The sequence below is a fragment of the Ischnura elegans genome (assembly GCF_921293095.1).
Source record: "Ischnura elegans chromosome 13 unlocalized genomic scaffold, ioIscEleg1.1 SUPER_13_unloc_3, whole genome shotgun sequence".
Classification (NCBI taxonomy): Eukaryota; Metazoa; Arthropoda; class Insecta; order Odonata; family Coenagrionidae; genus Ischnura; species Ischnura elegans.
In genome coordinates this window covers 1,434,611-1,452,187 of record NW_025791659.1, presented here as the reverse complement: position 1 = coordinate 1,452,187, position 17,577 = coordinate 1,434,611, and the positions used below count along the sequence as shown (strand labels likewise).

General features: G+C 36.9%; 1 long non-coding RNA gene across 1 annotated transcript in view; it reads left to right on the top strand.

Annotated features, from left to right (window-relative positions):
- Positions 1–14,264, top strand: part of LOC124172824 — a 33,191-nt gene extending 18,927 nt beyond the window's left edge. The window contains exon 5 of the long non-coding RNA XR_006868283.1: positions 12,819–14,264. This is a non-coding gene — a long non-coding RNA (uncharacterized LOC124172824). The remainder of the gene's footprint in view (positions 1–12,818) is intronic.
- Positions 14,265–17,577: the final 3,313 nt, after the last annotated feature.

Below are 17,577 nucleotides of genomic sequence, written 5' to 3'. Positions count from 1 at the left end.
GGGCGAAACGTTGAACAGTTCCTAAATTCACACCATTTTCATTGATACCTTATTCAGATCATGATCACAGTGAGAGTTTCCCAGCGACACACCGCGTAGTATCGGCCAAATCGAAAGGCATCAAATTTGAAATTTGAAAATTTTGAATGCTCGTATCTCTGAAATTTCGTAAATCGAATGTGCATAGGAAGAGGTCTGACTGTACATCCTATTTACGAACGGTTATGAGTAGGGCACCCTGACTACACAGGAATGAAGCTAGTTATATGATGTTGCGTGTAAACCGAATAAAGAACCATAATTGACGCTCTTAGGCACAGTGAACGAGAATAACTTAAACGTGGCGCAATTATTGAAACTTAAGCGTAGTGAATATCCACCTAAATACCGTGACTTATGCGTGCAAATTTGTAATAAAGTTCATATTGTAACCGCCGGGACCGGGACATAGGTTCGTAATTTCGTAAAAACGAAAATTTCGTAATAACGTTTCTTTTACTAAAGCTTGGATAGGCCTTTTCGACGGGACCAACGGTTTGCTTCGTAATAACGAGAACTTCGTAACAATGTTGTTCGTATTAACGAGAGTCTACTGTATACCTTGCACTTATTCCACAGTTGAGGAGCACCATTTTGTAATTTTTTTGAAATGAAATCCATCATTATCAATTCCGTGAGATGTAGTCCTATCACTAACAAGGAGGCATCGCCAAAGTGATGTTCAGTATCTGGATGCGGATGCTATATATGTAAGGTAGAAAAAGTGTCACGGCTTTCTTCCGTATAGGCCCGGGTTCGAGTCATATTCGTTTGTAAAGATTTTGTGAAGCATGACGTCCCTTAAGTAATTGCTACGTCTCTACTATGGCCGTGCTGGTGTGGTCTAGTGCACTGCTCCTCTAACCTATATTAGGTGTCCTGGGTGTGAGTCCCAGTGCCGTCAATATTTTTTTATGTGAAACAAATGAATCTGACGAGATTTGAACCTGCGATCATCAGCATAGTCGGTTGGAAAATATACCCACACTTATTCATTTTTGGCATATTTGATAGGTCGTATTACGTGAAATAAAATGACTGACATTAAGGGCATTGAGGAGAATAATGTTTGAATAAAGCACCTGTTCGTAGATTTTTCAAAATTACGGAAATGGGGCCAATATTTCTTTCTTACTGATTATTATTTTATACATTTACAGGTAATTTCATCTTGTCTGAAACAAAATCCTGAAATAAAACTCCACTTTTAAAAATGTGATGATTGATATAAACGAATGATTATTTTTACACACTGCATATATTTGCCAACTATGCATGCCCGGTAATCATTTGCACTCACTGAATGTGAGAGGGAGATGTTGATATTCATCTGGGGGGAATTACAATTCCTTCTGCAATCAGCTTTTGAACATCTCTTTGAAATGCTCCTGTGTCCTCAAGCTTAGATTAGACAGCTCAGGTATTTCGGGGAAAAAATTCTTCGCACAAAACACGTCAATATTTTTGGCATGCTTGATTTCATTCATTCAAAATATTGTTTGCAAATATTCCAAAACATATTCCTTCTTCTTCCCTTATGAATATTCTTTTTCTCTGTATTTTTTATTGTATCCTGGAAGGTACAAAAAATTTGCGGCACCCATAATTCAAATTTAACAGGCGTATATACGGCTGAAATGATGAATGTGACTTTGAAAAGTTGCCTTTTTTTAACCGATGAAAAACTGGAACTTATGAGTTGACACTGCATTAAAATATTATTTTTTGCTGTAAATGATCAGTCCAGCTAAAGCCAACGCACAACAACGGTGCCATTTGAGTCATCTGGTCATAATAGTATAATCCTTGGTGTTATTTTCTTGTCTTCAGTCATATACTCATCCATGAAATATCCTGTTTCTGCTTTAAAAAAGTAGATTTTACTTACATAAGAGAGGGTCTTGTGTCATTGTTTGCAGTAGCTCATTTTCCATAATTAATAAAAATATTTTATTTCTGTTGTTTCATTGTTAACCGACAGAATAAATGCGTGGGTGCATTCATTATACGAGTTTCTTTATACCTTAGTGTTAGGCTGATTAACTGTAAAAACACTATGAATTTCTATTAAATTTTTTATTCTTTTTTGCTTCAAATTGTGGATTTTTCTGATGAGGTTACTGAATTTTTTTACGTTGTTTTTTCCTTGATTTCTAATTCCCAAGGCAAGTAATATTCATTCATTAATGTTCTCCTGCTTAACCAAATTCTATGAATAAGTCGCGCCATAAATATATTAATTTAAAGATACATGGGAACGAAAAAAAATGACAGGACAACAATTGGAACCTTACTACTGAGTCTCCCGTATAGAGATGAACCAAAAATTAAAAAGATTGTCCTAAGTTTCTCCATCTTATTTACAACCCGGTAATCGTAAATAAAATTCATCATCAAGGGTAAATTTAAATTGAGGGCTTAATAACTGCAATCGGTTTGATTGTATATCCATAATATGTAAATGCAAAACTCACAATGATATACAGGAATATCTATGCTCAGACAGGTTAAAATAAAAATAGGGTACTGAATGTATGCCAAATGAACTACTAAGGTTGAAAGAAGTATGTACAGTAAGTGGTCTTGGAGAGAACCATACAATATCACAATGTTCTCTTGTAGCTTTTCATGGAATTGTTGAACATGTGATCTCACAATTTTTCCGAATCTCGCCGCTTTATCTTAAGATGACAACAGCCTTCATGTGGAAGAGCCGATATCGGTATTTTGGCCGCATTCATGTATCCCTCGTTAAGATGACAAGAGCCTTCATGTGGAAGAGCCGATATCGGTATTTTGGCCGCATTCATGTATCCCTCGTTAAGATGACAACAGCCTTCATGTGGAAGAGCCGATATCGGTATTTTGGCCGCATTCATGCTGTACTGTGTCTGGACAGTTTCTGAAGTACTCTTCTTCCAAGCAATGAAACTAAGAAAAATATCAAAAAACTACTAATGTAGGAAGAAGTGTGCAGCATAAGTCGTCTTCGTGAGTACCATTCAATTATTAGACAGCTTATAAATATGGCTTTGTGGGGAAAAAAGCTTAGGCTATTTCACGTTAAGAAAACATTAGTTCCAATTTGAATAATATTATCGAACGCGTTGACATGATTTAGAGACAATGTGGACATCGACTGCAATACCCCCCGACCCGTCCGGATCCCCTAGATCCCCCCCTGGCTACACCACTGAACTCAAGAAATTTCCCTCTCTGCATTCGCTCGGATTCAGTTTGAGACACTATCAGTCTAGGATGCACTAATGAACGTTACTCTAAACCAAAGATAGTATTTCTAAGTCAGAGCAATCATTGATTTTGCAATAGATGACATCATCGGCAAATAGGGGAATTTTAATGCTAAATATGAACCATAGACTTGTGAAGTTGACATAAATTTGAGTTTCTAACAATACATGAATCGTGCATTTCCGAAACATTTTAAGTGCCAATAGTAAAATTTTACAGGGAAAGAAAAAGCTTTTCTCTTTTTCCTGAAACGGAGGAAGAAACTGCTACTTCTAGTTCTGTTTTCTCCTGCTAGATGCAGGACTATCCCGACAAACTGTTTTACAATACAATGATATGATATTTACAATGTGTTTTAGTACGAAAAGTACGTTTTTCAAATTTTGTCATTTACTACATTTTGGAAATGCACAATTCAAATATTCTTGAATCAAACTCTGATGCTTTCCCGGCTAATATATTCGGAAAAGGCTATTCGGACTAAAGGTGGTCTCCCTCCATTCTGCATTAATGGCATTCCTGGCAGAATAGAGGGAGACAATTGATTGTGAGCACAATGCTGGTCAGCTGTCTTATCTGGATTACCCGTGGGGTAGAGGCTAGCCTGTGTTCAGCTCAGAATCCTATACCTTCATCTTCGTCTCGTGATCCCACATCTCTGTAATCTCACAAAAAATCATCCCGAAAAAAAAGCGTTAGAAAGATATCTATCCTTCTTATCCATTATTTTCAGTGGAGAAAATGGCCATTATTTTCGCCCAAGCGATGACTAGCAATGTCGTCAATTGGCAACACCTACACCTCCATTTTTTATGAGGCACTAAAGATTAGATAAGCCCGTTCTATGTGGGTGTTAAGGCCATTTTCTTAGTCATGAGATGAGCAGATCTCGTGCGAGTTGCATCTTACAAATTGATCTGCCGTATTTTCTTCAACACCTGTTATCTGAGAAGTATTTGTCCATCATATTGGATTGTAATTTCTGTAAGTTTAAATAGGCATAACAGAAAGGTTTGCTTCATACGAGTATAATAATTTTCCCATTTCAGTAACAGAAGTAATTTATTTAATGTTACAGGATTGCCTTCTCTGTATTGCAAATAGGGGAGCCGAGGAAGGAGCGAATATCAATTTCAACCGGATTGCCTAAACCATTGGAAAAGTACATACAAACGCATGTAATCTAAGCTTTTTTTATGGGTTATGCATTACTGTGTGATTGCCTTACTTAAAATAAGCATGCCATTCAAGTGCTAGATTTAATGTAATGCAATCGATCAAAAGAGTTTAAACGTTATGTATGGTAAGAATGGATAGTAAATATTTCTCTCGTACTTGTATCATAGCTGATAAACACTGTTAGGAAAATCCAATTTAAATGAAATTCACTAATTCCATGAGGTGTTGTCCAATCGCAACATAATATGTACTATCGTTTTCAAAAGTATGTAGACACCCATGAGCCCCACTTAACTGATGTGGTAGGGTCGGTAAAAACTTGGAAGGTTGGCACATGAGGTAGCCTGCATCCCTCACCAGTACGCCAGCAATAGCCGACGAGGAAGGACGCGGGGGCGACCGGGCTAGCGAGACAGGAATCAAACTACAGGCTCAAATGCCCTAGCGAATAGAATGCTCTGACGAAACTCACGTCAACGCACAGGTTGAGAGTGTTTTCTTGCGAGCTCTATGGCGAGGATTACCTCTCTTGTATGTGGCCCCGTAGCCGAGTAGGATTACTTCACGCGCATTTGTTGCACTGAAGTCATGGGGGGGTTTCGAATCTGAGCCAATAGTATTTGTTTTTTTTTTTTTTTTGAAAGGTCAATTGATAAAATCAACATAATATTAATAATGAATATATTTGAAAAATGTATTTGAAAATGGTTTAATAGCCGAAACTGGTAATAAAATAGAAACTGTGAATTTTGTGGAAGTAACAAAGTGTTTTTCATTATTAATATGGAGCCCTTCCACCACGTAAAAGCTTCAAGTTTCGATTTAATCAACATAATAGATATAGTTTACTCGATGTTAAATTAACACCGAATTTTTTACCGACTAATTTTTTTAACATAAATGACTCAATCTGCCTTAACACATTTATTTCAAAGCAAGTTTATTCAAAGGGTGGAAATAACCGGGGAAAGTGGCAGAGGTTGTATTTTATCCTTGCTACTGTCAAATTTCCATTGATAAAAATCTATTCTCATATTATGGACAATACTCAATAAATAGCCAGATACACTCGTTGTTGAAATCAGAATGATATCCCTAGAGCATGATGTTTGCAACTCAATCGATAACACTGATCAATCAAAAAAATATTTTTTTCTGTTCTAGCCATGTTTTTGAGTGATCCTCTGGTATTTATCTGGCTGATTCCGAATCTGGGCCCAGATGTTTTCTATCATGTTAAGTTTTTTTTAGGACAATCGAACTCAACGGGGATTTAAGGGAGTTTAAGTAAATAAATTGTCAGTTAAAATAATATGAAAAATGGATACTTACTCGGAATTTTCTCGCATATTTAGCTTCTGACGAATCCCTTTTCATTGTCCACCAGTAATCTGATAACATGTTGCTGAACCTTTCTTGGTGCCGTTCGTGCATTAGTAAAATATTCTGGTGGAAACACCTATCGTGTTGATCACTAACGGTGCCAAGGTTTGTAGAAAAAAAGTTCAGGTGTGAGCCGATGAAGTGATTTATTTTGAATAAGTAGAGCAGCCCATTTTTTGTGCAATTTAATTACATTAACTACCAGATCTTGATGATATTTAGCCATTCTCTTTCCTAGAAAACCTTCAAATGCATTTTTGAATGCCTTCCACGCGCTTTCTTGTTGAACTTTTGCTGTCAAAATTCCCAAATCTTCAGCGCTTCCTAAAAATATTTGTGGCCCAATAAAAAATCTTTCTACCATCTGTTTATTTTAGGACATTTGTTTCAAATAAGTAGAGCCTGCACCATTTTTGCACATATCTTTTACACAATTTTCAAAAAGCCCTAATTTAATACTTAGAGTTGGCAAAATAATATTTTGAGGATCGCAAAAAAGTTAAAAGGGACATTTTGGAATCCAAGAACGAGTACTTACGTTATAGCCAATCTTTTTTCAAGCAATAATTTTTTCTGTCCGTATTATCCCAATCGCAGAAGAAGCAATAATATTTCGTGTTGGCCAGCTGTATAACTAGTAAAAATGCAGCTGCTTTTAATTTTCCACAGATTTTGCGTAGAGAAAAATTTACTGCACATTCTGGTAAGATTCTTTCATGTCAGTTCCATGAGCTAATGCTTTTGAGGGGAGTTCAATTCCATTATGTTAGAAAACAGCCTTTAAACTGACGTTAAGGGATTCAATGAACTTAGTCATCTGTTTTGTATTCAAAACTAAGAGTATCCTTATCAGAGAGGACATCATTGCAAAAATTAAGATTGTTTTCATGAAAATGTACAGCTGTGATTTTTTTGTATTTCGATTTAGCAAAATCCAACCCTTCAACTGTGATTCTAAGATTTCACTCTGCTTTTTAGACAAATTTAAATTGCGCAATAGATCACTTAAATCCTCTTGCGTCATAAGATGAGGTCTATCAGGTATGTATGGTCCGAAAATTGGGTCTTTCGAGTTTTCGAATCCATCATTCTCACATACTTTCTGAATATTCGCGAGCATTAGTTTTGTGTGGTTCCACCACTGGTATTTTCAAGTGTGGGGCTGATTCTAGGTTGTTTGGATCTTTTACTGTGTATTTTGATTTCGGTGTTATTCCTTTAATCTCTGTTTCATAAACATCATAGTCAGAAATATGATCCTTAGCTTCCCGCCGAATCATGAGGACGGAAAAATTCATATGACGTTTTCCATCAGTCCAACCAGTGAGAAGCCCTTCTCACCTGCTACATATCACAGAAGGCTCCAATCCTGTATCCAGGTCACCCAACGGACAGTCAAAATAAAGCCTAAAACACTGTGTCCATCTTTAAGCCACGTTCCTCCTCTTAGCCTTGAAAGAAATTTCATCGCACACGTAACAATAGTCATCGCGGTAGTTCACGCTCTGTTTAGGGGGGATTTCATCTCAAATCAGGCAGAGGGGTGACAGGTGACCATCACCGATTTCTCTGAAATTTATATATGTGAAAGCAGTATCCTTATGATGAATAACGATGACTTTATCTCTGCTCAGAACTGAACCGTCATAAAGTTACCGCCCCTTGAACATTGCAGTGTCAGGCCTCAGAGTAAAAAATGAAAAATCACATAAATGCTGATTACTAAGGAACCACGGCCCATAAAGCAGTGATTATTGTTTTATTTTGAAGAAAATTCATTTATGCACATTATGGCGTAACTTGAAAGTCATTTGAAGCAATAATAAACAAAAAGGACTTGTTTAAACAATAAAAATTAGTAGTAAACCTAAAGGTCAATTCGCTCTTTTAAAAATGTCTGCCAAAAAAAGTATGTCTTGTGACCTTTTTTCAAATAGTGTTTTGTGATTGTCTACTTGAAGGGAACCAATGATAAAAAATTCAGGATAATTAAAAATGCTGAGCAACATGACCTCGGTGATTTGAAATGGATTGACCCCACGATGAAAGCTCAGACACTTCACAACGATTACAATGTAATAAGCTGACATTTCCTGCGAGCAACAAAATTCTCAAACCGTCTGCAGATGAAAAACTCACGTCTTTACGCGCCTACAGTCACATACTTATTTGGAGTGGAAGCTGATTATGCAGCGCATCGAAAAAAACGATAGGTTACTGCAAGTTTAATTATATATTTTGGGATAGGAAGGCATGCCATCGTAGGACAACATGTTATGAGAGGAAATTATTATTTTTACCTGTTCATGCTATTATGATATGTAAATGAAATAAATTACTACTTTTGTAAAAGAAAAAAACATACATTCAGCTGTCCCAATGAAACTAGACGTGATGGAAATGATCCAAGCCCAGATTCCGAATTAGCAAAAAATGCGTATAAGATCATCCAACGACGTCTTCAGGACAAAACCTTTGTTCACCAGTGTGGGAAGTTATGTAAATAAAAGCACCAACGCTTTGCTTCCAATAAGAGTGTGAAATGCAATCTCCAAGGATTAAGTGGAAGTAAATTGGTACATGAAATCTTTTACCCTTAAAAACGGACGAAGGGGCGGCCTGGGATGATTGTGTGACCTCGGCTGGGGCCCTTGGGAAAAATTTGGGAAATCGCATGCCCAGAAATGGATTTTGACGCTATTCTGGCTCTTAAAATGTAGATTAAAGTTAATAAAAGGTAGCAATTTCGTAAATAAAAATACTAAGAAAAATAAAAATTACATAGCTTAAAAATTTAGATAGGTGTGATGGTTCTGTTATCTATTTAGTATATTTGTAACTTAAAACCCCACTGAAATCTAAAAACCCTCCAAAATAACTTTCGAATAACCCTTTCAAGAAGCATAAGGTTCTCTTTTATCTTCTAAAACCTTTATTTCATTATTTTTTTACAAACTTTGTATACTGCTTAAGCTGTAAATTAAGCAAATAATCAGAGTTTAGAATTTTATATTTGTTAAAAATAATTTGGTTAAAGTAATCTGAGTTTTTTTATTGCACCTTTCATATACACTTCGAGATAGACGCGAGCGTTGTGGGGGCCTTCAACCTCGGGGGCCTCCGAGATAGCCGACCAACCAACCTGACCAGACCGCACCGATCGGACAACAATTTGACAGTAGCAAGGATAAAATACAACCTCTGCCACTTTTCCCGGTTATTTCCACCCTTTGAATAAACTTGCTTTGAAATAAATGTGTTAAGGCAGATTGAGTAATTTATGTTAAAAAAATTAGTCAGTAAAAAATTCGGTGTTAATTTAACATCGAGTAAACTATATCTATTATGTTGATTAAATCGAAACTTGAAGCTTTTACGTGGTGGAAGGGCTCCCTCCATATTAATAATGAAAAACACTTTGTTACTTCCACAAAATTCACAGTTTCTATTTTATTTGAAGAGAGGTAATCCTCGCCATGGAGCTAGCAAGAAAACACTCTCAACCTGTGCGTGGACGTGAGTTTCTTCAGAGCATTCTATTCGCTAGGGCATTTGAGCCTGTAGTTTGACTCCTGTCTCGCTAGCCCAGTCGCCCCCGCGTCCTTCCTCGTCGGCTATTGCTGGCGTACTGGTGAGGGATGCAGGCTACCTCATGTGCCAACCTTCCAAGTTTTTACCGACCCTACCGCATCAGTTTAGTGGGGCTCGTGGGTGTCTACATACTTTTGAAAACGATAGTACCTAATAGCTATTTAACTGCCTCAATCAGAGGCAGGCATTAGTCAGTTCTTAAGAACTGATTATTTTTTGATTTTTTTAAAATGGTGTTAAAATCTATAATACACTCATCTCACTTTCGAGAATATATAAAATTTCATTTTTCAAACAATGGGTGATTGAAGTCATGCTTTAGAAAGGCCATCTCTGTCTTTAGAAATGGGGAAAATGGTCAAGATGCGGTCTCACTGATTCTTGATACATAAAAGTTATTTAAATATTCTGCAAATATTGCCGGAGAAAGTAGGCAAGAAAAGTAAAATAAAGAAAAGCACGTCCTGAAAAAGCATTAGTCCCCATTTCACTTTTTAATTTTTTTAGAGATGCAGACACAACTAAATTTTCCCAACAACTAAAACAAAACAGACCTGCTGAAATAATAGTCGTAGTTAACAGTTTTAAATTCAATAAACTAGAAAAAAGTTGCTGTTATATGCATGAACGACTGAAATTATCAAGGCCCACACGATAAATTATTGATGAATTTTAATTTATCGCTAGTAACGCGTTGAATACAATATGTATATTAGAGATACCTTACGGCATTTTTATATTATTCTACGTCGCTAATCGTGCGAAATTCTCTTTTTCTTCCGTCCGTATTTTCTTTTGACCATTGTTTTGCCATCAGTTCATAAACACGAATGATTTTCAAATTATGGCCATTTGATGCTACTTCTACTCATGTTATAGAAGTGCTAAAGATGGAAAAATTATTCTAATACATAAATCCCTTAATGAATATTCTGAATTGATAGAATAATCTACGGAATTGCTGAAAGTTTGACATCCATTTTGTCATTGCTCTGGATGTTTGTCGGCCTGGTTGTAAAAAACCCATAAAAGCTTACTTGATAATCGCCTTCTGTATTTCTTCCTTTCATCTTATCTCAATGGCTTATAATGTGCTAGCTGGGATGCAATTAGCACAATCCCAAAAACCCTGAAAACAATAAGTTAAAGATACGATCCTCAGTGAGCTACTCTTCAAGGTGAGGTGATAGGAGTATATTTCTGAAAGTGGATAAGACTATTTAGAAATCTCCGTTACCATGGAGTGAGGTCCAAAGAACACTACATTCGCTACAGTGCGCTCTCGATGGAAGTGCTCTGGAGCAGAGGTCGACAGGCGATACGTTCACCACGAGAATTTCTTTTCGAAGCGGTCAAGAGCAAAGTCAAAATGGCGGAATTAACAAAGGCAGGCTAGCTGGATTATGAGATGGAGGAGGTTGTTTCAATTGCGGCAACAGGCGATCAAGGTCATTGAATATTAATGGTTGTGGTCGAATATAATTAGAAAAAAGTTTATTTGGAAGATCGTGGTTCCACAAAGGAAAACAAGGAACTTGGGGCTCATTTCTCTCGCCTAACCCCGCATACCTCTTCCTTTATAAACTCATTTCATTACTAAAGGAGAAATGTGGGTGATCTACAGTTTAATAACTTTTAATATTTCATTTATTATGACTAGCGACTATTATAAAACTTTAATACATTCTATTTACTTCATATATCTTCTTTTCCTTCAAATTTGACTTTGTGGCATGAGATAATGTGTCTAAATATGTTCTTACAATCGTTTTCACTGCTGTTTGTCCCTTAAAATAAGTATTTGTGGTCTTATGTGCGTAAGGGATGCTTCCAGAGGCATTTGAGTTTATTTTGTAGGAGATAGGAGAATGTGTATGGAGAGGTAGTGCTTGCTATATATTCATTTATATCACAGTTAAATTAATATCCTGCCTGTGAATGCCAGTGTCTTCCTATAATTAGGATTATGATCAACATACGACAATTATTGTACCTTAATATTCTCTTTAAAATTAATGGTATTTTATGATTGATAATCAAACCAAAACAAACGCAATGATAACCATACTATAAATTTTGTCTTTTTTTTTAAGAATCAGGGGGCAACTAAGGAAATTTTATTCTTTAATAGGAAGCAGAATTTCTTTTTCTAATTTTCAAGTAAAAATATTCAACGTTTAACGAGTGAAAGATAGTAAATTTTTGCTCCAGTATAACATATACAATATGAGGCCGCCTCTAAAATCTGAATAGACTATATTCTTTTTTTACTGAAGAGTCAGGGGGAGATATGAAGTGGACGGGAGGAGTTCGTAAGGAAGACAAGCAGGGGTGGTGTGGGGTGATTGTGGCCCTCCGCTGGGGCTAAAGATCTTATCTTTTATTTCCTTACCCGGGGTGCACTGCCTTGGAATATTTAGGATATCCTTTGCTAAGAAATGGATTTTGACAGGGTTCTGCTTCTCAATAACCGGATATAAGTTTATGAAGAATAACAATTTCGTAAGATCAAGTTCTGTGAAAGGTGGACATATCACAGCTCATAAAATTCAATAATGTATTAGGGCTGTTTTTCTTCAACTTCCGAAGTGTTATGAACAAAAGACGAAGTGATGAATTAGAAATTATTCCTTTGCTAAATATTGACCATACTTGTGGTGTTCTCTCGACAAAATTGCCTCAGTGATTGAGGAATTGGTCGTGCCAGTAGACACGATTTACTATACCTTCTTCATAGGAAGTTTCCGCTAATGACTTCCATCAATTTTGGCTTTGTCCTGAAGCTCTTCGCCCTTTTGAAAATGATTCCATCCTAGTCACGTCTTCACTTCAGCGTAAAAATGGAATGATGGAGATAAGAGGATCACCAATTATGCATGTCAGATGGAATCTTTGAAAAGGAGCTATTGTCCATTTTCAACATATTTCAAGGTTACGCAGTCGATTCGGTAGTCCCATGGTTAAGTAATGTTACATAATATAAGTGATGGTGTGTATGGGGAAGGCAATAGAGAACTAAGATAATTTGCATTTCTTAGAGGAGATAAGGAAGTGAGGAAAACCTGGACTTCGCTTGATTTGACAAAAGAGAAATTACACTTTACTTGCCGTTCAGAAAGTAAAAATGCAAATATTTATAATTTTTTAATGCATTTCCATCCATGCCGGCATCCGCTATTAAGTTGTTACTCAGGAAAGTTTTTTTGTTTGAATACAAGAGGGCAGCACTTTTCCACAACAATTCAATGCGTATGACCCGTTTCGGCTCACAGAGTCATCATTTGATACAAGATTGTGCTTTAGTTTTTATGTTTGCACACTGTTATTGACAAATTTCAAGGTAATGATTTGATATTCATTGTTTTTTTTTGCAGACAACGTTTCATCTTTTCGTAGCAACACTGAGATCGTGTGTTACTCCTCGCTGACCAACGCTACCTCGCCTGGTTCCCATTGGCCACTCCCTGTATTCTGAATCCAACATACTCTTAAATAATTATTTCATTCTTTCGAAATAATGGCAAGGAATATTTCTGCTAGCGGCGCTGAGCAATTTGTTGAGGAGAGGCTTCTTGCTGGATTGGTGAATGGTTCATTACTCCAGCATAAAGAGCTGCTGGAGATGTTGGAAGATGTCGATGTTCGTTATCCACGGCAAAGAACACTCTTGCATGTTGGTGTGGGACTTGGGAAGGCTGATTGGGTGCAGGAGTTACTGGCGAGAGGAGCAGACACAGACATTACAGATGACAGTCAACAGAATGCAGGGTCATTCCATGTCAGTTCACCCAGGCATGGCACCCACCGACTCGGATTTTAATGAAATTTTTGTCACTAGCTACTATCACCTATCTAATGACCCATGTAAAATATTTCCTCTCTCACTCTCATAGTTTGCAAGATATGAGGAGTCGAAGTTTGAGATGTTGGCTCAGAAGTGGTGCTCGTGGGAGTCAATTTCCAGAGTGCAGGGCACAGGGTAAAAATTCATAACTCAGAAACCACATAATATATTTGAATGAAATTTTGACCCCTTGTCTATCCAAGTACATAGCTTCCATAGTAATGTCTTTTATTCCCCTTGCATTGTTATGTTAGCCAAAATGATGTCAACAGTTGTTAATTAGCCGATTTTTTTAGCTCAAAAACATTACTTCATATTTTCAGAATTATCACCAAAAGGCAGAGCAGTTAACTCATTCAATTTTTTTTTAAATTGAAGGTTAATATGTGCTCCAATATACTGTGAAATAAAAATGGTGGTGTTTTGACTGCCACCATGAGTATTTCAGGTTTTACTTTTTTTTCTGCCCCCGTGAGAGGGATTTTGGACACGTACTGTAAGATAATAAGTATAAGTGTATCCATACCTTCATGAGGATATATTTGAAATATTGGTCAGTAAATCTAAGACCAAACATGTAGTCTAGTGAATGTGGCTCTTGTTCATAAGATTGTTTTTAATAACAGTACTTGACTTGTGGCAGCTGAGGGGAAAAGAGTTCAAATGGCTCAGAAATGTGAAATGATGCTTTTTTTCCTGGAATTTACCCATTTTTCAAGTGTTTAGTTTATGGAAAAATTGGTATCAAAATACATTAGACTCTTACTGTGCATTAGAGGATAAATGGAAATACTAATTTAAGTAAAATTATTTAAATAATACACTTCAATGTGTTTAAGGCATCTCCTGAACATCTCTGGAGGCTCTCTCGGGCAACTAGACGCATAACAGTACCACCAAGTCCATCACATAGGGATTTTCCATATGGGTGCATAAATTTCACTTTCACATCATGTTCTTCCTCGTGTTTAGAAATCACTAATCCAAAAAAACAGTGGTCATCATAAGCACATGCAATGTACAAGTTTATTAAGATCTGTGAAAAAGTTATTAAATGAGTCCCGCTGAACTGGAGTTGTACAAAGTTACCCTCACTTTCACAGAAGAAGTACGGTCTTCCAGACCCTTGGTGATGGAAGAGCTGGCAGAGCAAATGGTATTACTTATAGATATGCAGTAGGTTGTCACCAATATCCACATTCCTTGATGGCAACTGGAGTATTAAATTTCTATTTCACTTGGAGAGATAATGCTGACATTGTGTGCCCTTCTCCCCTGCCTCACATATGATTGTATTACATGACAAACTTGAGAAGGTAATACAATCCCACCTATTCAGCCTCACTTTCCAGTGTTATTCCATCTCCCCAAGGAATAAGAGAATTAAGTGCAACCTCTACATTAGGAAGAATAAAATGTTTCAATGTATCACAGTGAGGCCATGATAAATCAAAATAGATTCTAGGGTACCACTTTTAGTCTTCTGCCAAGTCTTCTTGTGTGAAGATGCTCCATGGGTGTCCAAGTTTATTCTGTGTGTACGATCAGTGTATATTTAACAGTACATTAATTGTGTGTGCTATGAGTTAGGCGTAGCTGCTCATCATGAACTTCAACATTAAAAAAGGTTAGTGTCTTCACTATGCTTCAAAATGAGCAAATTATTGAACTGTGCAGCATTGGAAAAGTAACTGCATCTGATTGCCTCAAAAAAAGCTACACACCAGTGGTGCAACTGAACAAAATTGAGATCATGAGTATGCATGAGTATGCTTCAAAAACAGCTGTTATCTCTCAGAAGTGGTGTACCTTGGGAAGTCCTATCCAATGTCTGCGAACATCACAGAATATACTATTTGAAAAAGTATGAAACCTACCAAATATATTGTCTTGATCCTTTTAAGAGCCACAAGAAGAAAATATCAAAATCACTGAGAAATGCAAGTCTTGAATTTGCAGAAAAGGCCTGTAAAATCCCAACTCTTCGGAAATTAGTGCCAGGAATGAAAATATGCCAGCCATGTAGGGAGGAAGTACAGAAACAATCCAGGTTTGGAAATGAGCTTTCTCATGTTGAAGCAGTAGATAAAGACAGCAATGATAGTATTTTGAAATTTCAAACAACAGTATCCCAAGAAAAATCAACTGAGCTACTTAACAGAACGCTGCAAGATATAGAGGAGTCACCTTTAAAATTTCATGGCATATCATCTCACAGAAGGTCAACCTAGGCTAAAAGGAAAGTAGAGTCAGCATGCAGTAATTTTAAAAGGAAAGTTTAAAGAGTTCTTGATAAAGAATTATCTCCATAAAAGGATGACCCAAAACTGCCAAAAGAACTACAGTGAAACCTCGATATAACGACACCCCACGGTGCACTAATAAACACTCGCTATATCGAATTGTCGCTTTACCGGAGGTGGAGCAAATAATAGCCAATATACCTGTTGCAAACAGATATACAGGAACAGGAGTGGTGCGGCGACAGATAAACATCTATCCGATAAACATAAGCATAAATCCAGACGAAAGGCGATGTTTCTTTGCATCACTAAATGTCCTTACTCAAATAACGACTAACTATTCAAACAATTTATAAGCGCCGCACTGAATAAAAATCATGCAGAGCATTGTTTCGTCAATCATTATATTTATCGAACGACAGTTTACCACATAAATTTGAGACTGAGCACTCCATTAACTTCATTTCTAACAGATCGCTAGCAATTACAGAGGTTAAGGAGGCTCATGAAAGTTTTCCGGCGGTTAAACCCTCGCTATGGCGAGAGCCAACACCGAAAGGGTCTCGTAAAAACGAATTTTTTTAACACTCTTATTATAGGGTCAATTGACGGTGCATCGTTATTCTCTCGTAATAGCGGGTGTGTCGCTATAGCCCGTACTCGTTTTAACGAGGTTCCACTGTACTTCAGAAAGTTCATGATATGGATGTGCTCATAGACTTAATCAAACAAAAAGTTGACACATCAAGCACTCATCAAGGAAAGGTATATCTGTTATCATTGGTACCAACTTCATGGAGCAGGAAGAAAGTAATGGAAGAGTTTCATGTGAGTGAGTACACTGCCTGCCAAGCAAGAGAACTTTTCAGAGACAATGGAAAATTAGCTGCTCCTGAAGTGAGAAAAGGGAAGGCAAAAATAAAACATTACAATTAGTTAGGACTTTCTATGAAAGTGATGAGTACTCCAGAATGATGCCTGGAAAGAAAGATTCCATTAGTATCTCCAAAAATGTACATGTTCAGAAGAGATTATTACTTGCTAACTTGAAGGAATTGTATTCCACTTTTAAATTTGACTTCCCCAGAATTAAAATTGGCTTTTCTAAATTCTGCAACCTAGGTCCAAAATGGTTTGTGGTAGCAGGATCTCCTGGAACGCATTCAGCGTGTGTTTGCACAATTCATTAAAATGTCAACCTACTGCTTAATGCCTGTAATATAGAGGAAACAAGCCAGGACCTAATTGGTTATTTCGTGTGCTCTAGAAATAATAGGGACCGTATACTGCGACATTGCTCTAAGAGTCCTTCACGTGAAAAATTGAAAAGCTTACTGCTGAAAAAGTTTGAACAATGTGACCCCAGAGATGAAGTTTCATACAGTCAGTCGGTTTCCAAGGACAGATATCAACTGGTGAACTTCACTGCGACATTTGATGAGTACCGATTAACTTTAATTGAAAGAGTGGAAAAACTGGTGCCCCATTCATTTATTACGAAGGTACAGGCAAACTACCTTAAGCAAATGAAAGAAAATCTTGGACCCCATGAAGCAGCTGTTTTCTTTGACTTCAATGAGAACTACTCATATGTTATCCAGGATGAGGCACAAGGGTATCACTGGACAAGTGATAGTTGCACGGTACACCCTGTTGTGATTTATACTCAAGATCACCTGACTAAACAGCTTATTATTTCCAGTTTATGCATCTTGTCAGATGATTTGGAGCATGATGTAGCTTTTTTTATGAAACCCAAAGAATAATATTTTGCTTTGTTAGGGAAACATTTACTTTAGTCAAAAAACTGAGTTACTTTAGTGATGGTTGTGCAGGACGGTACAAGAACTGCAAAAAATTTCTCAATCTTTGCAAGCATTACCAGGATTTCTCCTTAATGTCATCATGGACATTCTTTGCTACAAGCCATGGAAAATCCCCATGTGATGGAAGTGGTGGTATTGTTAAGCGTTTAGTTGCCCGTGAGAGCCTCCAGAGATGTTCAGGAGATGCCTTAAACACATTGAAGTGTATTATTTAAATAAT